Raw genomic sequence first — 26,546 nt, forward strand, 5'->3', positions numbered from 1 at the left:
GCCTAAAAATTTTGTATACTACAACCCCCCCCCCCGCATTACATACATCACTGGCTATTCGAAAATAAGCATATAAGAAGAAAAACAAACACCAAGTTATATAAGCTGGTAACAGTCCATCTCAGTTTTGAGATGTGCTTGCCCTCTCTCCAAGGGATTTATAAATTAATAATGATAGAAGCTTCCAAGCGGTAGCTTTTGTCACAAGTGCTCTTTCCAAGCAAGAGTTGTAACTCGTTTCACGACCTTTAACATCCACAAATAAAGAGATAAAAAATGCACACAATCATAACGTGCCTAGAAATATATTCTGAACTAATTGCGGAAGGGTAATATTTATAGCTGTATCAGCTATGAGAAAAATAGTGCAAGTGGTATTGTTTATTAGTTAAATAAATTAAAAAGTTTGCGATAGAAGCCTGCAAAAAATATCCACTATTAAAATACAATGCAGAGATTAGATCATTGACAATTTTCAAAGTATGCTTTCAACCGCATAAAAGTATTTGTACTCAACTTTCACTTAGTGGTGTACAAAAGCGGAAGCAAGATAACCCTGCGAAATAATACAACCGTTGTCTATTTCGGTATACGCCCGGAAGCCTCGCCTTTTTCCTTCGAGGTAGAGGTCGTTTTGTTTTTTTTATTGTGTTTATTTTCGTACAGTTGTTCTATAAAAAGCTGGAAACAATCCCATAACACCTCTACAGTTCAGTATAAATAAATCATAATTGCATTCTACAAGCATACTACAGACGTAATAATCTTGGAGCAGTTTATTATGGGCTTGTCGTGTTGGTAAAATAAACATCTGGACGTTTTTGATACATACACAGAGCTGCATTTCCGACATCAGTCATCCCACGCGAGGTCTCGATAATGTACCAAAATACGTTGTTATGCTTTTTTTTGTACGTATTAACGCGAGATCCAGTGATAATGAAAACGTGGGAAGTTTAAGTTGCAACGACATCGAAGAAACCTGTTGCAGAATATATATACCAGTATTTTCTATCATATTCTGATGAGTGAAATATATATATACACACACAAAAACCATGTATTCATATAGATTTATTCTAATGGTTACTTTAGTACATGAAAAATATTTTAATCATATATCACTACTTCTTGTTTTACATACAATATCACTTTACAGAGGATAAGAAGATGTAAAGGTTACGCTTCATTAAATAGTAGTTTTTATCATTCGGTTTTGGGCCTGGCATGGCCTAGCGTGTTAAGGCGTTCGACTCGTAATCCGCGGGTTCGAATCCCGGTCGCGCCAAACATGCTCACCCTCCCAGCCGTGAAGGCGTTATAATGTGACGGTCAATCCCACTATTCGTTGGTACAAGAGTAGCCCAAGAGTTGGCGGTGGGTGGTGATGACTAGCTGCATTCCCTCTAGTCTTACACTACTAAATTAGGGACGGGTAGCACAGATAGCCCTCGAGTAGCTTTGTGCGAAATTCCAAAACAAACAAACAAACAAAATCATTCGATTCTGTATTTGATATATTTTGCAAAAAAACACATACAAACCATATATTCATAGAGATTTATTCTAAGGTTACTTTAGCACATGAAAAATATTTTAATCATGTATCACTACTTCTTGTTTTACATACAATATCACTTTACAGAGGTTAAGAAGATGTAAAGATTACGCTTCATTAAATAGTAGTTTTTATCATTCGATTTTGTATTTGATATATTTTGCAAAAAAAATAGAAAAACGAACTTTATTCTCAGGGTAATTTTTATTTCAGCCAATATTTTGTACACGTAGTACTACTAGTTCTGACGAGTGTGAGTTTGTGTGTTTTTTCTTATAGTAGAGCCACACCAGGCTATCTGCTGAGCCCACCGAGGAGAATTGAACCCCTGATTTTAGCGTTAAAAGTTCGTAGACTTACTGCTGTACTTACCGGGGGGTAGTTCTGACGAAGCCGCAATGGCAAAACGTGGCTTAAAATAAGTTTTTAATCGTTATCTGGAGAGAAAAGGTTGTTTTGTTTTCTTTCTTTTTGTAAATATGTATTTTATGAAAACTAACAGTTTCGTCCTTATTCACATCATACAAAAAGCAATATTGTTTTATGTTTCGAAATATTAAATGTCTTTTTCAAATAAAATTATAATTATTTTTTATAAATTGTTTATTTCGTAAGATGCATTTTATGAAAGGAATTACATGTAGCTTGATTTTGTACCTTGACTAAAACTTGGTTATATTCCATTTGTTCGTTTGTGCATTTCCACTTTCATACTAGAAAGAGCATGGAAAATATAATTTGATACACGTTATACATTCAAATAAGGGAGATTAATTTAATTAATTGAAATTAAGATTTCACCTCAAATGGGATTCAAACTATAGTTGTTGTGGGAAGCTATACACATAGTTACAGTATCTTAACACATTACTCTCGACGTTTGTGCTCTTTGAATTTCTGCAATCCGAACCTTGTACTTGTACATGGAAATACACCATTAAGAATATAAAATATTCATAAAAAGTATTATTACTTGTGCTACAGTTGTCTACAGTCCTTAAGTCAGATTAATATCTGAACTAGAAATTTTGTTGTTGCTGTCCTTCCTTTGTTTACCACAAGGTGTCCCACATCGAGAAGAAAAACGATAAATTTTACCACTTGTTTAGTGCTTTTCTTAATCTAAAACAAAGACAGAGATGTTTGTTTCAGAAACATCAGAATTAGTGCATTCCAGCATCTGGAAAAACTCTGAAATACCTCAGAACTGGGAAAAATCAGCACCTATATAAAGATTTATGACATGTTAGATATACAAGACCAGTTAGGGTGTTAATATTTAGTTTATTTTGCGACTTAATATTCAATGATCGCTTCAGTTTTCATGATAGCAGTGTGGAAAATTAGTTATTTTAAAAGTAGTAGTTGTGGCATATATTTCTTACGTAACTCTGTATGTGTCGGGCGAAATATGTTTGTAATCATATTGTTTTCTAGGCTTTGCTAATATTGTTGATGTCATGTTAATCCAATCTTCGGTATTTATTTGGTTACCTTAACTGAGTATTGTTCATTGCTCGCGTCGCATAGTTTGTAGAAAATTACAGGCTTATATATATATATATACATAGATGAACAAGTCAAGTTTAGTAGAATATAAGTAGAAAGTAAAGTTCAAGCAGGAAAGAAATGTTAGAAAACATGAAGTTATCCCACACGTAAGTAATTAGTTTTAATAGGCGATATTTTAAAGCGAATTTTAGTTTAATAGAAAAGTTGTTTGAAATTTCGCGCAAAGCGATATGAGGACTATCTGTACTAGCTGTCCCTCATTTAGCAGTGAAAGACTAGAGGGAAGGCAGCTAGTCGTCACCACCAACCGCCAATTCTTGAGCTACTCTTTTACCAATGAATAAAGGGATTGATCATCACACTATAATATTTGCCACGGTTGATAGGGCACGTTTGGTAAGATAGGGGATTCTAACCCACGACCCTCAGATTGCGAGTCAAATGCTTAAACCACCTGACCATGCTGCGCCAGAGTTTAATAGAAGTAAGCAGAATACTTTGTCTTGTGGACTTTGACGTAATTAAATATATCGCAGATTGTACAATAAGTAACTGTCTTGTCAAATGGATTCTAAAGTAGTTGAAACAGCTTGTGTGAATTTTTAACGAGAAGAAAATTATTTAAAATTTTAAATAATATTCCGATTTACTGTAGAGTGAATACTTTTTGTATATATCTTAACTTCTTTTGAATATATATTATTTTAAAACGAGTGGATTGTGTGCTGTCCGACTGTTCAGATTTAACTCCAACAAATCACTGACACCTACTGTAGAAGAATCCGCAGCCCACTTATATTTAAAACTCTAACATTAGGAGAGCCATCTAGGATTATATAGTTGTAAAAGTTGGTGAAAGAAGACGAGAACGACAGAGTAGACTTATATACGTTTTGTAGTGATGGTGCAAACAGTGTAGAGTTACAATCATGCTATTTTACCATGTCAGTCGATTTTAATAAATGGATAGAAAGAGGTGTGTCTTGGGTTAAAAAGCAGTGAACAAAATATTTGTTAAACAATAAGAACCAGCGAGAAGAGTGGCAACAGAAGAGAGAGGATGAGAGACAAAAAAGAGAGGAAGCAAAACTAAAAAGTGGAGAGAATAAAATGAGAGAAAGGAAACCCTGGAAATAGAGAGAGAAAGAATAAGAGTACGAATGAAGAAAGAATAAAGAAAAATTTAACAATGAAAACGAGATTAGGGCCAGCCAATCCAAACTGACCAAATTTGTTGAACATAAAGATAGCATGGATGCTATCTGGGAGAGATATGAAAGATTTGCCTCATCTCAGAACAGGGACAAAGGTAACTGAGCAATCTGTTTCACCTCACTTTTCACAGGAAAATGCTGACAAGAATATGAAGACATGATGTCAGAAGATGCTATGGTACATGACAAATTAAAAGGAACCTTCCTGAAACGATATGAACTTACAGAAGGAGTTTTTCTTCAAAATTTCAGAGAACTCAAACGTAACACCGATGAAACTGTATAACAGTTTGTGGCACATCTAGGGTAATACTTCACCAAATGTACTGACATGTACAGGTGTGAAAACAGTTTTAAGGGACTAGCAGATCTACTAATACATCAACAGTTGATAATCACGTACTCAACTGACATGTCATTGTTCCTAAAGGAGAAAGCACAAGAAGATAGGAAAGAGGTAAGTAAGCAGGAAGAGCACTATATGGAAGCCATAGAGCAGGTATAACTGGCAAGTTCAAGAATATCCTATTAAAGTGAAAACCAGTAGTGGCTAACTGGAAGCAGGAGTCTACCATAGATAACAGAAGATTAACAAACATTATTACAAGATGGAGCATATCGCAAATAGTGCAAGTCCATCACCGACAAGTAACAGAAGAAATCCCAACATAAAACAGTTGAGGTTACTTAAAAATAGCACTGGTAAGAACCAATTAAAGAGTGGCTATCAACTTGGACGCTACTGCCAGAAGAAACAGAATCAATAAAATACGTCAGATTTACCATAAGAAAGAAATGTCGTTTCCATGACTGACCAGTGAACGAATACATAACTAGCTGAAGTAAACCAATGGATCAACAGCGCTAACAGTGATCACAGCCTGTTACAAATATCGAGAGGTGTAAACACGTCACAACAAGTAAATATGGGAAAGCTATGTTGAGAAGAAAGTAGAGGCCCTACGAGTTACTGGGTGCAGTAACGCAACAGTGAAAACTATTTCGAGGTCTGACGAAAGGTCTTAGTTCTGCAACCCATAGCCTACAACAGATTCACCCGGCAGCAGAAGAGATATTTTGCAGTAGAGGAAATAGTCAACATAATGAACTATAAGGCAAGCATGGATAGAATAACCAAAGTCTACCACACCAAATTGTTGAAGAGTCTATTCGAGAGTGAAGAAGACCTTATGGGTGCAGCTCCTGATGTACAGATGGAAATGAAGATAAAGACCTACGATGCCTAAGATCACTGGGTGGATATAAGATGTACAAGGAATTTAACATAAGTGAAAAAATGACTGGAAAGAAGAAGAAAGAGGAACAAACTCTACTGTGTCAGAATACAGATAGATTACGAAAGACACACCTTAGGCAATACATGATCAAGACAAAAACAAGGGATCATGCCGATGTGAATCCATACAAGAGACCCTATAAAAAGATAGACCAATAAAGAAACTTCAACTATATGAGAAGACTTAATAAATAAACTAAAAGTATTTGTATGTAGTATAGATAAAAAATAAATATTTTTGAAGAGGGCTTATTGTTGAATACACAATACTTTTCAGTGTAAATGTTATTATTTTGTTTATTTCGTGACTTAATATATAATGATCGTTGAGTTTTCATGGCAGCAGCGTGAAAGATTGGTTGTTTTAAAAGCGACAGTTGTGACAAACCTTTGTTTTGTAACTTTGTATGAGTCGTTTGTTGTGTTTGCAATTACGTTGTTGTTTTGGCTTTACTAATATTTTTGACGTCATGTTATTCGAATCTTAACCGAGTATTGTTAAATCGTCGTGTCGTGTAGTTTATAGAAAATTCCAGGCCTCAATGAACAATATACATTTGTACATATGTTTGACTTGTTTTGAATATATATTATTTCAAAACAAGTGGATTGCGTACTGTCCATTGGTTGCTCAAGTTTATCATCAACAAGTTGCAAATACCTATTGTTGAATACTTAGCTCACTCATGTTTAAAATCCTGACACGGCAGTGTTATCCTATCTTATAACTATCGTGCTTCTAGTTATTTGTATATTTGTACTGTAAAGTTCTGTATTCGGACAATACAACAGCCATTTATTTATAATAAATCATAATTTTGAATAAAAGTACTCTCTTCACAATAAGAGCACGACTTTCACTTGGACTGCACGCGAAAATTTGATTATATCTTTATTGGTATATTTTTAAATGTAGTACTGAGAAACTAGAATTTTTAAAAATTACTATTTTCTCGATAAACAGTATCATTTTTACTATACAAAACACTACACCAGTGATACAAGTAAAATGTGTGAAAATGTTGAGACCCATACATTGAATCGTTTTGATGCAATGAGTTGTGAATGACTAAAGAGAGCAATGTGAACACGTTTGCAGTGCGGTAATTACCAAGTAATTTTTTCTTTTTTTAAAAAATGTTCACTTTATTTTTATTTTCAATGAGATATATATATATATTACGATTTGACAAACAGCCGCCCATAGGGCGGTGTTTCTGTTAGTACTTACTAATGGTCAACATATTTTTAAAAAATTGCAATAAATTTTATAAGTGGCTTAACACAGCTAATGTCTCTGTAATTACTTAATAATCCGCATTTGTTTTCTTATAAGTTATGTTTAAATGACTTATAAGATTGATTAATATCGAATACGCTAACGTGTAAATATGTTAACTGAAACTATTTCACCCATTAATAACATTTGATAAAACATTACATAAATATCACAAAAGCTAGGGCACCCGTCCTACGTTAGGGCGAACAAGGACTGAATGTACATCGTAAACTAATCAATTCAATCAGTATTTTGTACGTATATGCATAATTTATTTACTCTACAACTACTTTATTCCACGTTAGAGAAATAGTGATATAATTACTTTGTTCTACTTTATTTTGCTACTTTTACTAATCCCTCTATATCCTCAGTATTTATTTAAACTCTGAGTGCTTCTAATAGACCACAGAAGTTTTCCTCCTTCCTTGGCTAAAACAGAGATTTATTAGTGGTCCTACTCTTAGACATCCACAGGAAAATTGGCCACATATAAAAAAAAGGGTCTTATTTTATTTGAATTACAGGAGTAATATTACTTGTTACGGATTTATTATAATGTGATAACACAAAAATAACTATTGCAGCAACAAATTACCGATCTAACTTAGATTAAAAGGAAAATACAAACAGACAAGTTTTAGAAATGATTATGGAAATCAAATATGTAAACACAAAGCATTTCCCTATAATTCCAATTTCAAGTCTGGTGATAGTTTAAACTTGATATAAGATTGTGAAGGTTAATATATAGTTATATAAATTGCCTGTTGAAAATATAAGTTTTCATTTACGTTCCGGAAGTCGCTGTAGAGGGTTTTATTTGGGGATCCAAATACTATTTTTACTTATATATTTAGTTACTGTTTCCAAGGGTACCTTGTGACGAATAATACTTGTTACATCAATTTTTGTGACATAGCAGTTTTTGTTAAAAATACTGATTGTGTGACAGGTAGTTATTTTGAAACGTAGAATTGAGTGGCAACAGTAATATAAAAGACAATAGATCGTAAATTGTACAATCATTCTGAGTCTGTACAAAAATTGCATACTGCTATGGGAACGACAGGGTGTCTAAGTGTGTATTGCAGTGGAGTAGGGGAGTCATGAACAGTGTTAGATAAAACAAAGTGCAGTGAAAACGATTTACGTCTACAAAAACATTTGTTGTAACTTAACACACGTTGTTTTAAATTCAAAATACTTTTAATGGTTTTAACGCTTGCAAACAATGTGTGTATAATTTTTGCCAGCGGGAGGTGGAATAATAGAAGTGACATCCTCCGGTATTAGAATTAGATAGTAATTCAACAATCACATAAACAGTTGTAACGATTTCGGTTTGGTTTGTTTTGAATTTCGCGCACAGCTACACGAGGGCAATCTGCGCTAGCCGTCCCTAATTTAGCAGTGTAAGACTAGAGGGAAGGCAGCTAGTCATCACCACCCACTGCCAAATCTTGGGCTACTCTTTTACCAACGAATAGTGCGATTGACCGTCACATTATAACGCCTCCACGGCTGAAAAGTGAGCATGTTTGATGCGACCTGGATTCGAACCCGTGATTCTCGGATTACGAGTCGAATACTTTAAACACCTGGCCATGTTGGGCTAGTTGTAACGAAATCTTTCGCAATGTAACGGCGGTACCTTAGATGCCTTACTAAACTGTTTTCTGTAACAAAATGCCCATGTCACCAGCCGTCCGTAACCAAATGTCTCAGACTCCTTTACTTATGTGGTAATCCTATTTTTGCTTCTCCTTGGGCAGTGATTGAACATGGGATCTTCTCTGATCGGGTAAAAGAACTGGATTTGTGTATTAAGGAAATAAAAATTTTGTTATTGTTTTGTTGTTGTTTTTTGTTTTTTACAAACATTTTCTTATTTTTATTTCACATGTATGCGAATAATCATAATACTTGAATGTTAAGCAAGCAACATTACTGTTCGAATTGACCTTATTCATTATTAAGAATAAAACGTCTTTGACGTAACGACGTAAAAACCAGGTCTGCCAAATGTTGATTTACAAGTGTAGGTCGAATGAACAATTATTTGCATTTGAGCTGACGTGAGTAATCATAAAATGTCCAATTTGTATAACAATTAACTGATGGGCAGACTGATATTACCTATAACATCTGATGCCTTGGTGAAATAATTAGCATACAAAAAACGTAATATTATTATCCTCTAATTATTTTGTGCAGTGTATATTTGCACTAAGTATTCCAAAACAATACAAAAATAAATAATTTTAAATAGTTTTTCTAGAATTTTAAAAAAAATATTATCATTACTTTTTACTATTTTTATAATTAATGTTACTTATTTATCCTTTATATATTCTAAATATTTTTCACATACGTATGACTTATATTTTGAAATATTTGTTCAATATCTTAAGATCTAGTTCCCATATGTGTGGAATACATTTATTTCCAGGATTTTTCTAAAGATTTACACGATTTTTCTTACTTCCCTTTTTGTCTGGCATCTGCAGAAACACGCCATTGGTCATCACGTTTTTGTAATTCCTATAACCTTCACCATACGTACACATGACTATATGCAAGTATGATATCTTAAATACAGAGTCCAACGATTCCTATGTTTACATCGATTACATTATGTAACAAAATTTTTGCTTTTTCTTGTTCTTAGGCAGAGAGTGTTATTTCCCAAATGCCTATGCCTAAAGTAAATGAAAAAAAGACCTATCTTTATCTTCAAACATTGCTGTTGTGACCTGGGTAATGAAATTTTCAAATTTACCCATTTTCCAGAACATTTCAAGTAGATTCAGTGCTGAGGCAATTGGATTTGCCTATAACCTGAACGAGTGGCGCCTTTTTATTGATAGTTCATCCAAAAGCCTCAAAGCTGTACTGCTCCATAACGGGAATAAGTATCCGTCTCTTCCCCTGGTTCATTCGGTGCATTTCATAGAGAAATACAACAGCGTCAAGATCTTGCTAGAAGCCTTGAAGTATGGTGAGTATGGCTGGGAGGTTATCGGAAACTTCATAATGGTGTCTTTCCTGATGAGTTTCCAAGAAGGCTTTACCAAATTTCTCTGTTATCTTTGCCTTTGGAACAGCAGAAACACCGCAGCGCACGACAACAGGAAGCACTGGCCACAGTGGACCGAGTTCTCTGTGGGGAGGCACAATGTCAAGTGTGAGCCATTGGTGGACCTCCAGAAAGTATTGTACCCACTATTACACATAAAATTGGGTCTTATGAAACAATTTGTCACAGCTCTTGATAAGGAGTCTGCAGCCTTCAAGTACCTTCGAGACTTCTTCTCTAAGCTGTCTGAGGCAAAGGTCAAAGCTGGTGTCTTCCTTGGACCACAAATAAAGAAGATCCTGGACAGCACAGAATTCCCCAAGAAGCTCAGTAGGAAGGAAAAAGTTTGGGACAGCTTTGTCGCAGTAGTTCGGGGCTTCTTGAACAATCACAAGGCCGAAAATTATGTGGAACTGGTTGAGGCTCTGGTGAAGAACTACGGCAAAATGGGCTGCAGGATGTCCCTAAAAATCCATATCTTTGACGCCCATCTTGATATATTCAAGGAGAACATGGGAGCATACTCAGAGGAGCAAGCCGAGTGCTTCCACCAAGATATACTGGACTTTGAACGCCATCACCAAGGAGCGTATAACGAAAACATGATGGTAGAATATATTAGGGGGCTGATACGTGAAAGTGGTTTACATTACAATCGCAAATCTCGTAACGTACTCACTTCTCAACATGTTTGTTAATTTTTGTATAACTGTAGCATAAATACATGTAAATCTTGATTCACATGTTGTTTTATTCAGACCTTATCTCAATGAAAATGTGAAAATTTGCCCATTTTTACATAGAAAGTAGGTTAATTTCTAAATTTCAGTATCCAGGTCACAAAAGCAAAGTTTGAAGGGAATAATAACCATTTTCTGTACTTTTACAACATAAGCAATTAAGAACTAACATATATTATCCAGGAACTAAATTTGTGTTACATAGTGTTATCTATGTTGTCATAACCTCACTTTATTCTTCCACCTTGTACAGTTTATCGACACTGTTTTAAGTTATTTTAATAATTTATATCTCAAAAAGTCAAAGTACATATTAAAATCTCCACATTGGTGTAGCCAGTACTTAAATATTACCAGTTTAGACTGATAATCCGACTCAACGGCTTTTACGAAATATACTCTTCAAAAAAAGAAACGCAAAAGGGATTTTTTTTTATTTTAAAGAGAAATATATGTATTAACGTTACAAGCTCAGAGTATGTGATGTTACACGTGTTAAGACACTGATCGTCAGACCAAAATGACAATAAAAGTTGTGCACTTTGCAAACGGAGGAAAACATCGGATTTTTCGCCAAAACGCATTCGTGTCCAATAAATTTGTTTGAGAGATCTGCATGTTCTGCACGTGCAACATGTGCAAAATCTCTATAAAAGTGACTGGTTCTCAGTTTCCATAGCTCAGTGTTATGCCACCGACATGCAATACAGTTACGCCAAGACTAACAGAAGCACAACGCAACAACGCCATTGGTCGATTGGAAGCAGGCGAATCTCGATCAGATGTTGCCAGAGCTGTGAATGTCCGCCCAAGCACCATCACATGGCTATAGAATCATCACCAACAACATGGATCAACTCGTGGCCGTCTACGATCTGGCAGACCTCGTGTAACCACGCCCGCACAAGATCGCAACATTCGGTTACGTCACCTTTGGGATAGGACCACCACTGCAACGTCTACTGCCTCAACCATACCAGGGCTGCGTAGGATTTCCGATCAGACCGTACGCAACCGTCTACGAGATTCTTAGGCACCATGTGCAACCCATCACGGTGAACGTCAACGACGTTTTTCAACATGACAACGCCCGTCCTCACACACTGTCTTCTTGAGACACCACAACATCAACGTTCTCCCCTGGCCCTCCAGATCACCAGATTTAAACCCCATCGAACATATTTGGGACGAGTTGGACCGACGTCTGCGACGGCGACAACCTCAACCGCAGACTCTACCTCAGCTTGCAGCAGCTTTGCAGTCTGAGTGGACAGCCATTCCACAGGATGTGATTCGTCATCTCATCGCTTCCATGGGCAGGAGATGCCAAGCAGTTATTGATGCTCACGGGGCATACTCGTTATTGACGTTGAGTGACGTTAAACTTCAACTAGTGAGCGTGGACTTCGCCTTTGCAGACTTTGGATGTTCAACAGTGAATGTGCAAAGTTTCACATATGTCATACAGAACTACCCGGAATAAACTTGTTAACAATTTGTCTCAAATTTTGCCTTTTGCGTTTCTTTTTTTGAAGAGTATACTATTAATAAGAAATTTATACATTTATTTCTTTTAATCAGAATTTTAATGCATACTAATTGTTGCACACACAGAAATTATATATATAAAATGGTCTCGCACCTTGTTGAGTGTTGGCTGTTAAGGGTGGAGGGATGGGAAAATACTTGGCATAAATTGTAACTAATTTTATTTATTTTTGAGAAGTTGTAATCTGCTTGAGCTACAGATGGATTATATGTTTGTACATTAGGAATATAAATGTATTTAGGTTTATATTATTTATGTTTAGTTGAAAAAATGGTATTTGAATTTTTGTTTTAGATTTCCAGTTAGAATAGTTCTTAAAAAGTGAGTCACCTTTGAAGTCACGAAACCGATTGAAAGAATTAATAAAGAAGGGGAAAACAAGAATAGTTTAATATTCCAGACTTTTGTTATTCGTATCCACAGATGAAATTTATTGGTCTAAAGAAATTTAATAATCTTCTCATAAACGTAGGAACGCATGGAATTAGCATTCATGTCCAATCTATGACGAGGCTATTTTTGAAACTACAAAAATTTAGCCATACGATATGCAGTAGCAAGGTCAAAACTAAAAACTCGTTGTAACTATAATGTCAAGAATAATAAACAGTACCTGGAGTTTAAAATAATTGGTAAGGTAGGGCCTACAAAGCAGTAAGACACTATCTACCAGATTTAACGTTAATTCATATACTCCACACGTTAGAATTTTAATTAAGTAGGTGAAAAAAGGACATGCGAGTGTTCATGCTCACAATGTTTCACACTTAGTTAACTGCAGACCTTTATGGGGGAAGGTCGGAAAAAACTATAGACTATCATACTTTGTTTTCGCTGACCATTTGATATTTTTTTCTCTGTGTACCACAAAGTGATTTATACAATATGCTGAAACTCCCTGCTCTGATCTGTAATATATTTGCTGTCGTACATTTATTTTAGTGCCTACGTTTGTTTCAGTGTAGTTATTTTTTTGTATGTGACGTATATTATTGTCTGTGTATAGCGCAAGTCTCTTCCGTTCTCAAAATTTGTAGATTCTTTAGAGAAATAAATAATACTCGTTTCACGATTGATATGTAAAACGTTACGCCAGAAGAATGAATATTATTATTATTGGACAGCTACATTCAGTGTACTATAGGCCTAAGAAGCTATAAATAATTAGGGTCTATTAGTCGGAAAACAACAGAATTGGACAAGGAACGTTTACTGATTTTGAACATTACAAACCGTTCAACTTACAGGGAGTTGCTTCAGACGTTACTATTTTTACGAAGACATTAAATATCTTCGCCGGGAAAAGTCAGCTTGTGAGGGTTTGAGGCAAAATAGGAACATAGCTAGCTAACACAAGCGAAATTTTTCATCACCTCTGAATTAATTTGCTTATTGTGGACCTGGATTACCGATAATATATTCAGTTCTTAGCCGAATACAAGACTCGATATTGTAAGTTTGTAAAACTGTTATAGATAAATCATTATTTATAATAACTATTAGTAATAATTAACTTCTAAATTAAAATTATAATTTATGGTTATCTGAAACAGTAATACGCAACTTACGTAATACGATAAATCGAAAACTCGTCCGAAATAAATTATAATAGTAACAAATCGTACAACCTTTCCACAAACCACCTATGGTCTTATTAGCACAGATTGAGAACCCTCCTATAGAGAATTTGCGTTGGAAATGCTTTGTGAATCCCGCTATCTCAGACCCATTAGTTATTATAGCTTGACTAATTTTTTGACTACATATGGGGTTGGAATGTTTATTTCATAGGACACGTTTTACTTATCATCCCTAATGGTTGTTTTAATAACCTGCTGAATTCTATACTTACCCCCTCTATCGGTTTGTTTATTATAAATCACAAAGCTTGACAGTGGGGTAATAGTACCGTGTCTACCGCGGGTATCAAAACACAATTTGAAGAGTTGTAAGACCTCAAACTAATTACTGAGTCACCTGGAATGGCCTCCTCAACTGATCAACGGTAAGCTTACAGCCTTTCAACGCTAAAATCCAGAGTTTGATTCCCCACAGTTGACAGTCGTTTTATGGCGCAAAGTAACTAAGCTGGTTATCTGCGTCACGCTGACCGTCCCTAATTTAGTAATGTTGTAAGACGAGAGGAAAGACAACTAGTAATTACCACCCACCACCAAATCTTGAGCTACTCTCTTACCAACGAATAGTGGGATTGATTGTGACATTATAATGCCCCCACGGCTGAAAGGGCGAGCATGTCTGGTGTGACGGGATTGTGAAGTAGAGACCTAATGCATTCTTTATTGGCCGTATCCTCCGCTGTGGACTGCAATTTCGCCTATTCAAGGCTCATCAGCGGAGCTTGGGTCAAGAAAACAAAGAAATACAGTTAGGCTTCTTATAATGGTGAAGTGTATATAATATCAACTAGTTACTGTTAGTGTCAGACTGGCTAAACGTGATACAGGGAATTTCCTGGTGGATCACTGGATGGATTAATTAAAATTATGTAGACAAAGACAGTAATAGTAATAAGAGTTCGGTGATGTTTAATAAGCAGGAAACAGTTTGTTTTTGTTTAGTGTTTTTTTAAGTGTTCGCGCGCGTGCGCGCGGCTACATACGGTATTTTTTATTACTCAAAGTGGTGAAAACAAATTCCCTTCGGGCCTCACTCAATAATGTTACAGCTCCATCACGGTATGTCGATACAAACATTAACACAGATAGAGTTTACAGAAAAAGATCAGCGCTTTCGTATCACTGTACCAATGAACAAGTGAAGAATTCGAAAGACAAGTATGGTGTGTTCGTACATAACATGGCAATAGACTAAGTGATTAACAACTTAAGACAACGGTTTTCTCAGTATGGCAAATTACTCACGTTTGAAAATTTTCTTCAAATTTTGACTGAGGATATTTTGCAGAATGTAATTACGCTCATAGGGAAATTTAATGAGTGTAAACAGAGATCAAACTAGAGGTCAAATTATTAAATTTCGCCAAAAAAAAGAACATTAATTGACGAATTTACTTTCATTTCTGAAACCAAAATTGGTATTGTGGAAACCGAAAATATAGAAACCATAAAAGATAACGCAGACGGAAAACTAAGTTTACATTGGAAAACATGCACAAACTGTGTTTTTACTTTTACAATCTATATAACTAAACAATGTGTGTATCTATCTATTTTTTAAACCAGTGGTTCCCAACCTTTTTTATGCCCCGCACCCCTAAAAAATTTTAATATGTTCTCGCACCCCTAACAGTAATTATTTATTTAAGAATAAAGGTGAAGGTGGCCAAAACAAATGTTATCTCGCACCCCCTGGAACGCTATCTCGCATTCCTGGTTGGGAACCACTGCTTTAAATGTTTCCACATTTCTTAATCAATCAGCACCAAACTTGACAGAGTGTTGCAGGAAAATATGGGAGGTTTGTCCCCAATAACTTTCATATCGATAAGTTTTTGAAAACAGTATGTCTATTTTCAGTATTGATATCTTTACATATTTTTTTGCACTTTTAATGTTTATTGTTTTAAAAATAGAAGAACAATTTCCTATCTTTTTTTAAAATTTTTTATTACATCTGTCCAACAGAAAGGTACTTAGCTGTTGTCATTAAATTTTATTTACACAGTTTAGCCTCTTCGAGTTTATTTCTTGTATATAAATTCGTGTTAACATTCTCGACAATACAAGTTACCTGTGAACATTTGTTTTATTAACTTGAATATCTTTTAAACGAAATCCGGACATTTTGGTAGGAATAGTTAATTAGTGGACATTTTCGTTACCGCCACATTGTTACTAGGGCAACTTGTAACGGGTGCGTACGTGTTACACCACTTTTGTAACATGACAGTTTTTGTGACGAATACTGATTTTGTGACAGGTAGTTTTTAAATGTATAACTGATTGGTAACAAAAAGAGAAAAAACGATAATAGATCGTAAATTGTACAACCATTTGGAGACCATTAAAAAATATAACGCTATGAGTTTCGTTTGTTTTGAATTTCGCGCAAAAATACTCAAGGGCTATCTGTGCTAGCCGTCCCTAATTTAGCAGTGTAGGACCATAGGGAAGGCACGTAGTCATCACCACCCACCGCCAACTCTTGGGCTACTCTGTTACCAACGAATAGTGTGTTTGACCGTCACATTATAACGCCTCCACGGCTGAAAAGCGAGCATGTTTAATATGGCGGGGATTCGAACTCGGGACCCTCAGATTACGAGTCGATTGTCTTAACCCACCTGACCATGCCCGGCCTAACGCAATGGGAGTGAAAAAATGTGAAAGCCAGTATTACCATGTGTTACAGGGGATAAATGGGGTGTTATGGACAATGTAACATAAAATAACTTACGGTAAAAACGATTTTGATCTGCAAAAACATTGTTGTAATTTAACATATTTCGGTTTGAATTAAAAATATCTTTGGTAACAAACATTTGCAAACACAATATATCCATCATTTTTGCATAATTTTAGTAAAATATTACAAGCATACTCAGGTACATACTTGATGTCTAAACGAATATTTGTTGAAAAGGAAACGTTTTGCTTCTTAAAATTTTAAAGACGGCCATTGGTGACAAGCACTTCGAACATTTAAATTTTAATAATATTTGTCAAATTTTAAAACATCTGGTCTCTCTTTGCGAGAGAGAGGTAAGATGGTGTCGTCTGGTACTTTAATTAGGTTGTGATGAATATGGTAATAAAATTTGTCATCCACAAAAGACTCGTGATGAAACTTTTCGTAACGATGTGACAGTAACTTAGATGCCGTAACGAAATGTTTTTCGTAACAAACAATCCATGTCGCAAGCTATCCGTAACGAAATGTCCCAGACTCATTTTGAAACAGATTGTGGAAATGTATGATTTAGTCACACTTAGAATCGCTTATGCTAATTTCTTGCGAAAAAGACCTACTTTTGAATTCGATAACAAAGTTAATATTGATAAAACAGCTTCAAAAGTAATACAGTGAAAAATTATTACAATAAAAAATCGAATAATCGTCAGCATGAAGATGGTTTGTTGTATCACTGTTTTTATTCTGTAATTTTTAATGTTTGTAACTACAAAATAATGTAATAAAAAAATGTCAAGCGTTTACTTAACTCTTAGGCTACTGTGTGTGTTTTCTTATAACTGAGCCACACCTGGCTATCTGATGTGTCCACTGAGTGAAATCGAACCGTTAATTTCAACATTGTAAATCCGAAGAATTACCGCTGTACCACCGAAGGGCCTTATGGCACTACTGACGAACAAATTAGTGGGATTTGACCGTCACTCTTATTACACATCCATGGCCCCAAAGAAGCAGTTAATTTAAAAGGGAGTTTAAAATAAGGTTCGGCTTTGAGTGTTTTATAGTATGGGATAGCCAAGATGGATTATGAGGTCCCTTGTTGCCTTTAAATTATAGGTATCATGTATTTAGATATCTCAAAAGCAATGAAGCTCAGTTTTAAATCATTAAATTTAGAAGGCTGTGATGACGTAGTTTGCATAAATCGAAAACATTCACAGAATGCAAAACCATGGTTTAAAACTAAAGAATTGTCGCTATGCTGTCAACGTACAGGGGAATTCACCCAAACAAGTTTCTTTGATTGTTTATGGATCCGTTTTGAATAACAGTGTATTACACTGAATATGGGTTATTTGTTGCCAATGAACACAGCATCAAGTATACGTGGTGGATTATTCATAGAAGAAAATAAACTCGGAGAAATATTAGAACAGGAAGTTTTGAGATTTATTTTCCTCGACGTCGACTCTGTCGGACAGAAAGAGAGAGACGATGTGTAAAACTACAGGACAGAACTTCTGTAAAGTTATCAAATGAAGTTTAGTTTCACAGCTCCTATCAAGCTTCAGGGGGGGGAGGGAGCCAAGGGCGGTCACAGTCTCTTATTTCGATTACGTCTCGTGTATGTTAACATAGAAGAGCAACACGAAAAAACGACGTGTCGCGTGTTTTCTTATAGCAAAGCCACTAACCCCTGATTTTACGTTGTAAATCCGAAGACATACCGCTGTACTAGCGGGGGGCGGTGACGTGTCGCAGTGTACTCTTACAGAAAAGTATATCTGCTTCAACTATAAGAATTGGTAAGATTTTGCTAACTTATCTTTAAATTCACGTACGTCCTTGAATATTCCACAATAGGAACGTTGCCGAAACAATTTCTTACAAAATGAATAGCACTCCACTGCACCCCGCTACACAAACCACAATCTTTACTGTTAAAATCACAAGGTGTGTGTGTGTTTTTTATAGCAAAGCCACATCGGGCTATCTGCTGAGTCCACCGAGTGGAATCAAACTCCTGATTTTAACGTTATAAATCCGTAGACTTACCGCTGTACCAGCAAGGGACAAATCACAAGGAGAACGGAAACACAGGCAAAAAATGCTTAGTATATGTGTGTTGTGTGTTAGAACTGAAGTTACGCCCTCTTGTTGTTTCTCTCTTGTTCTCTCTCTATATATATCTTGTTGTTTGGGTTTTTTTGTTGGGTTTTTTTTATTTTGCGCAAAGCTACTCGAGGGCTATCTGCGCTAGCCGTCCCTAATTTAGCAGTGTAAGACTAGAGGGAAGGCAGCTAGTCATCACCACCCACCACCAACTCTTGGGCTACTCTTTTACCAACGAATAGTGGGATTGAGTGTCACATTATAACGCCCCCACGGCTGGGAGGGCGAGCATGTTTGGCGGGACGCGGGCACGAACCCGCGACCCTCGGATTACGAGTCGCACGCCTTACGCGCTAGGCCATGCCAAGCCCCTCTCTCTATCAGTTAAATTTGAGACCACACTGAATGAAAAGGAAAACTAAACTGATATTTAAAATAGTAAAACAAATAAATACTCTAACTTGTAACAGGTAATATATAAAATTTAAAATTTATTTACATGATAACAGTAATCTATACTCTAAAGTCTGTTAGTAATAATCTATTTTAAACGGGGGGAGAGCCCAGTCTTAATATAAAAACAAAAACAAAAGCTACGCTGCTTATAAGTCGCATCACTTGCATGACCTAAGACAACTTTCGTTTCATAGCAAGGGCGTTGCTTACGCGGGTTATTACCCGATTTGCTCACAGAAAAGACAACTGTCTATTTCGTATAATTCGAATAAAATTACAACTATATTTCCTGCAAGTAAACACATGTAATGACCAATCGGAACGAGCTCAGCTCCACGAACTAGAATGAGGACAAACTGTTTACTTGATCGACTCTCTACGTTGAGACAAAACTCGAAGAAAATTGAAGTTAAACAAATAATAATCGCGTATTAATTAAAGGAGAAGATAACCAATACGATACCTTCCTGAACCACAACATCATGTACAACCAATTTCGGCAAATCAAGAAAATCATTTCAAGGCATTTCCACCAATTGCATGAATGATAAATAAAACAAGGTTTGTACAAATGACTTGAACTGATTGTACTTCCACTTACACGAAAAAAAAAATCAAAATAATCAGCTGATTTGTTTATGTGTATACTTTGAAGAACAATATAATATTGCTTAATTATCACCTTTAAATAATAATTAATTACAAAAGTCTTAAATAAAATAAGCACTATTTAGCCTCCACCCCTAGTGGGTCAACGGCAAGTCTAAGACTTATAACACTAAACCAGGATTTAGATACTCATGGTGGACATAGCACATAGAGTCTGTCGTGTAGCTTTGTGTTTTACACCAAACAAACAGTATTTCAATCAATCTGAAAATACATAAATCAACTTTAACTAAGCAAAGTTACAAAACTATTTACAAGCAAAGTCAAGTCCACAATTCTTAAACTTAATTCACTCCTAACACACAACACACCCTATGAACTCTATCCCTCGTATTGCTGAATCACCTCTGGCTTTACACGAGTTATAATTCCCTTTTAGTTTTCTCTTGCTAGTCCAGCCACTCAGTACTAAAACTGAGCCATTTGAAAATGTACACAAATTAAATTGTTGATGAATCTAATATTAATTAATACTGATACTACTAATTATTACAGATTTACACTATATACACTTACGCAACTAACTGTATATTCTAAGAAATTTACTAAACTTCAAAACAGTATTGCAACAGTTTTGACTTTCAGAATATAAATCCATCATCATTCGTATGGAAAGTGGTAAACTCTGAACTTATATATGTTTACTTAGTAATGTTTCATGTCTTTTCTGCAAACATACTCACATATATATATTTATTGATGTTGTTGTTGTTTTGAATTAAGCACAAAGTTACACAATGGGCTATCTGTGCTCTGCCCACCATGGGTATCAAAACCCGGTTTTTAGCGTTGTAATTCCGCAGACTTACCGTAGAGCCACTGGGGCATATTTATTGAGCAACTTCGACTCCTGTGTGAAAAACAAGCAAACAAAATGCCAATTAAAGATTAAGGTACTGAAAAGATTTTTATTTGTATATAATTTTGCAAGATGAAAACTAATTGAGTCTATAATACAAAAAAAAATACAAAGTCAATACAGTATGAACACTTTTATACTTCAAACACGCAACTTTAAGAATATCAAACCAGTATTGGAAAATATAACAATGTCAAGTTATTGTGATACAAACAAAATACGTTCATATTGGTACTTCTTAACATTAAACAACAGTGAAGTTTATACTTCCGATTTCTATCATATATTATTTTCATTCTTAACAAGAGACAAACACCAGACCCGCGCTATGAAACTGATCGTTTGTACGTACGTCTGTAACAGACAGTATAAAAATACCTATTTATTCATCCTCAGTGTCACGTGTTTACATTTAAACATTAAGTTATACAGTCATGAACAATTTTAGCTCTTCTAAATGAACTTTGATCTTCATGTCATCAATATTTCTATAAATATATTTCAATCAGCTTTAACTATTAATAGAACAGAATGTCATATCAATCTGTCAGCACTACAAACAAACACAGACTGATGTAAGATATTGCATACACATGTATGAACGTGCTCGACTGCACAGATCAAAATTTCTCATATGTTAATGGCTGCTTTTTGGAAGCCTCAAATTCTAGAAAACAAAGCAATTACCAAGTGGTAACTGCAATGCTTATCTTAAAGGTACAATAAAGACGTATCTAGCAAACGTACCTTCTATTATTGTGTTATCAAGGTAAGTCATAGATGAGCCAGTGCAACTCAGTAGGTTTTCTATGCTTCTTTACCGAACACAGAATTCTTGTAGTCATATCGCCCCTACCATAATTTTATGCTTATAAATTTATTCGATATTAATAAGAAAAAATTGCATAAATCTATTTTCGTAAAAGATCACATAACACAAACCTAAATTATTAACACAACTTGTCATTTATTTTGTACGTTTTACCTTCGCATGCTTGTAACAGAGTATGAAAAGTTCCCATCTTGTCATTTACTTTGTACGTTTGTCTTCGTGTACTTGTAACAGACAGTATGAAAACACCCATCTTGTCATTTATTTTGTACAATTTGTTTTCGACCACCGCCAATTCTTAGGCAACTCTTACCAGTGAATAATGATATTGTTCGTCCCATTATAACATCCCCACGGATGAAAGGGTGGGCGTATTTGGTCGAACTCGCGACCAGCAGAATGCGTGTCGTGCGCCCTAACCACCTGGCCATACTGGGCCCCACAAGGAAAGTAAAAAAACACGTCAAATGGTTAAGAAATAAAGCCCTGAACGTACGTATTTTCGAAATACAGGAATTCACGTAAAGACGTATAAACATTTTCTCTTAATATTTTTTGTAGTTTGATTAAACAAATATACGCTATTTCAAACCATCTATGGGCAATAATTTAAAGTACATATTTGGCTTTTAAGTAAAAGTTTTATTTGTGCTTTTAAAACAACAGCGAAAAAAATCATAAATTAATCTCTAAATGTCGTTTATCTACCTCAATATTTCTCCTTTTTTGCATCAGTTATATATATAGACATATCAGTGAAAGAAATATTAACGACACTAAAATAAGACGTAACACTGCTAGACTTCAAACTGGTTTGGTTTGTTTTGAACTTAGCGCAAAGCTACACAAGGGCTATCTATGCTAGCCGTCCTAATTTAGCAGCGTAAGACAAGAGGGAGGGCAGCTACTCATCACCACCTACCGCCAATTCTTGAGCTACTCTTTTACCAACGAATAGTGGGATTGACCGTCACATTATAACGCCCCCACGGCTGAAAGGGCGAGCATGATTGGTGTGACAGAGATTCGAACCCGCGACTCTCGGTTTGCGAGTCGAGTGACTTCAAACTGAAGAAAATCATACCGTGCAAATTTTACCTATGTTTAACATTTTGTGCCTACTAAAATAAAAACGAGTTTTGTTGTACTTATTTGTTGTAACAAATTATCTGTTCCAATCTCAGGAATGAAATTGAAACAATTACAATGTCTTACTTTTCCTTCTGAAACTAAATTCTTTTTACAACCGAATTCATCGCAATTTTATTCACTCAATGAAGCTTTTCACCGATTGTTATTTTTATTATTTTGCAAGTTATTACTGTTTGATGTAATATACAAAATTTGTCTTATCTGAATTTCGGGCCTCACATACCGGTTTTGTCAGTGTATGGCCTTGGTTAGTAGATAGCCTTGTAACTCAAGTCACGTGGGATTATGCAGAATCGTAGCCTTTAGCACATACATGAAATACATTCGTAGTAACCAAGCTAAACACGAGAACGATGGAGCACGAAGCCAGTTTAAACTGCTTCACTATTGACCACAGAATGTGTGTCTATATGAATAAATAAATATAGATCTGCGAACCTAATTTTAATTACCATATCTTGTTCACTGTGCCGAAATTTTCACCTATGTCCATTTTCATGATGATTTACTTATTTCGTAGCTTTGTATTTTTATAATTTCTCTTATTTGTTTGTAGTGTAGTGCAAATATTTAATTTAGTGGGTGTATTTAAAACATAATCGCGAACATCATTAGTGGGTTTGATTTGGTTTGTTTTGAAGTTCGCGCAAAGCTATACGAGGGCTATCTGCGCTTCCTCGGTGGGCATTTAATGAGCCATTAATTCAAATACAGATATCAAATTATCATTTAGACAATCTGATATCAAAGCTCAAAAAACCCACAAGTTACGAACTTTCAAAAACGTTCTTAACATAGTAACGGTTTACTATAATATGCATTGATTGATTAATAATTTTTGAAAAATTTTACTGGAATATTTAAGTTGTTCACAATTTATGGAAAAATAATATTGCAATATATTACAAACTGGTTGTTGAGACTGGCGTCGTTGAGTTCCTTTCTACATTTATAATACGCATCTGTGTAAAGATAAGGTATGATGTGTGGCGCCCTCTTTACCATTTCCAAAACGTTCCTTCTCTAATACATAATTAAAAGCATAGAAATTTAATGTTGTGGTAATTAAGTTTCTACACCTTGTTAATCTAGTTCATTGTGTGTGTGTGTGTGTGTGTATTTCTATAAGATGTTAACAAAAGTTCCAGATGTTATCACTGCTGATAATGTCAGTTTTGAACGTTTCTTTTCAGGCAGGATATTATTACAATATAGAGTTTCTTGTCACATCCAACAGTTTGGTTTGGTTTGGTTTTGGGAATTTCGCACAAAGCTACTCGAGGGCCATCTCTGCTAGCCGTCCCTAATTTTGCAGTGTAAGACTAGAGGGAAGGCAGCTAGTCATCACCACCCACCGCCAACTCTTGGGCTACTCTTTTACTAACGAATAGTGGGATTGACCGTCACATTATAACGCCCCCACGGCTGGGAAGGCGAGCATGTTTGGCGCGACGCGGGCGCGAACCCGCGACTCACGGATTACAAGTCGCACGCCTTACGCGCTTGGCCATGCCAGGCCCCATCCAACAGAAAGAACAAAAATACTTCCACTAAAAAAAATAACTCCAATTAAACCTCACCAAAAAATATTAGATTGAAATAATGAATAACGTTAACATACACGTCTATAAATACGTACGTTTATTCTGGACCTCCAACAGGGTTTTTAAAGAGTGATATACATCTAGAGATTTAACTTTAACGTCTAACAATAACAAATCACTTTCACTTCCAGTAGAGCCAAGAGTGTCCCTTTTTTGTTTTAAAGGCACATTTAATGTGTAAATTAATTAAGCAAAACTGTGAAATAATTATCAAAAAAGATAGCACCAATTAAATCTCACCGAAAATTATTCGATTGAAACTGTTACAAGCTTAAAAAACGCATTTATAAAAAATTCAATAAAATTAGTTTAAGATTACAACATACACTTTACTACTACACTGACATCTACAGAGCAGTGATGATATGTCTTTATCGAAGAATGTCAAACAATACACAAACCACTAGTTTGAACTTTAAATAAATTGTAACTGAAATTAATACACCTGATAACTGGAATTTGAACCCGCAGCCACTGTATACAAGACATAAACGTTAACTGTTAATACCTGATTAAACATTTTATCAAGAATTATGTGCACGATATTTTGCAAAGGACAATGTAACCTCTTACTTTACTTTTTTCATCAAAAATAAATAAATATTTATTTTCGCGAAATTTAGAATTTTGATCAGTAAACGTCTAAACAAAAGCATTTCAAAATATCCATTCCACGAACAGCGTGTTGACATATTTTATACTTCGTGTTGAATGACACTGGCAGCGCTTAAGATCTCTCACTGACGAGGGATCCCAATGTTACAAACGCGATTCCATAAATCCCATTACAGCCTCGGTCTGAATATTCACTTAATAACATGATTTAATAGTCAAACATTTCATGTAGTGTTTTCAACAATAAACCTAATGACTCGTGCTAGCTATTAATATTAACTTGCTGTTTTGTAAAATTGGCCTGGCATAGCCTAGCGCGTTAAGGCGTGCACTTCGTAATCTAAGGGTCGCGGGTTCGCGCCCGAGTCGCGCCAAAACATGCTCGCCATCCCGGCAGTGGGGGCGTTATAATGTTACGGTCAATCCCACTTTTCGTTGGTAAAAGAGTAGCCCAAGAGTTGGCGGTGGGTGATGATGACTAGCTGCCTTCCCTCTAGTCTTACACTGCTAAATTAGCTTTGTGCGAAATTCCAAAACAAACAAACTTTTGTAAACTTTTATTTTAACTTGAACCAAATCCAAAATGCATGTCGAAAGGAATAATAAAATACAGATACCACTCCATACAACTGTCACGTTAAGCCTAGTTTGATTGTTAAGCATAAAACTATATTATATATGCGAAACGCACCACAGGTAATATAATTCCCCACTCTCTTTTCTTTTTTTAGCGTTATAGGTTCTCAGATCTACATCTGAACCACTTTATGGCAAGCTTGGTCGCATTTCTTCCACTGATAGCAGCTGTGCTTAATTAATTTACACATTAAAATTATCTAATTTGTCTCCTGGCTCTACTCGAAATCAAAATAATTTGTTATTCTTAGATGTTACAAAGTTAAATCACTAGATGTATATAACTCTTTGGCAATCCTGTCAGCGGTTCAGAATAAATATACGCATTTATGGCTATGTGTATATTTCTGTAAAATGTAAAGTGACAAATAAAACAAAGTTATATCAGACTTACTTTTCTGACTTCGGATGTTCCGGGAACCTGGTAGCTATCAACTCTTGAATTGACTGTAGGGAATGTGGTTCCGCTGAAATACCCTGAGCTCTCTGCTTTCTTCGTCTGCTGCCACTACGCATGTAATGATTATAAGCTGGTGTAAAAAACAGACTGAAATTTGTCTAACTGACTCCTTAGTGTTTGAATTACTTCTTCTTTCTCCGCCAGGGATATTCGAAGCTGTCTAATTGTCTCTTCATATTTCTTCACAGTTTCATTAGTTTCAACTTCAATGGTACCCATTACTTCTTGCAAAAACTCAGCTTAGCCTTTTTATTACGAAGGAAACGAAATTAACAGATAATTCCTACGTCTAAGACTAAAATCAATCTACAGTATATGCCATCAACTTTGTGTGTTTAGCAAAACGTGGTATATATCGTACCAACAGGTGTTAACGTCAGCATTTATTAATAATTACGATAACGCCACCGTACCTTAAACCTAACGTTCTTTGCCCTTCAGTGAAACTCAGTCGAGGTCCAACCATGAGCCAGCAAAGACTCGAACAGTTAAATTAAACACACGTGTTCGAAATCAAACCAGCAAATCGTTCACAGTCTTTCACGAATTGTTACATTTGGCGTCTTAACCTAAGTTACAAATATT

At 35.5% G+C, this 26,546-nt stretch overlaps 1 protein-coding gene and 1 long non-coding RNA gene across 2 annotated transcripts in view; both read right to left on the reverse strand.

Moving 5' to 3' along the window:
- The window catches only part of LOC143229446 (cGMP-dependent protein kinase, isozyme 2 forms cD4/T1/T3A/T3B-like), a 78,336-nt gene that overhangs the window by 51,661 nt on the left and 129 nt on the right, over positions 1 to 26,546 (reverse strand). The gene's annotated exons all lie outside the window — the stretch shown is intronic.
- Positions 828 to 26,166, reverse strand: LOC143229447 (uncharacterized). Its single transcript, XR_013015875.1, has 2 exons — positions 25,896 to 26,166; positions 828 to 982 (listed from the first exon to the last, which is right to left on the reverse strand). It is a non-coding gene; the product is annotated as an uncharacterized LOC143229447 (long non-coding RNA).

This window comes from Tachypleus tridentatus, chromosome 10 (genome assembly GCF_004210375.1).
Source record: "Tachypleus tridentatus isolate NWPU-2018 chromosome 10, ASM421037v1, whole genome shotgun sequence".
Lineage (NCBI taxonomy): Eukaryota > Metazoa > Arthropoda > Merostomata > Xiphosura > Limulidae > Tachypleus > Tachypleus tridentatus.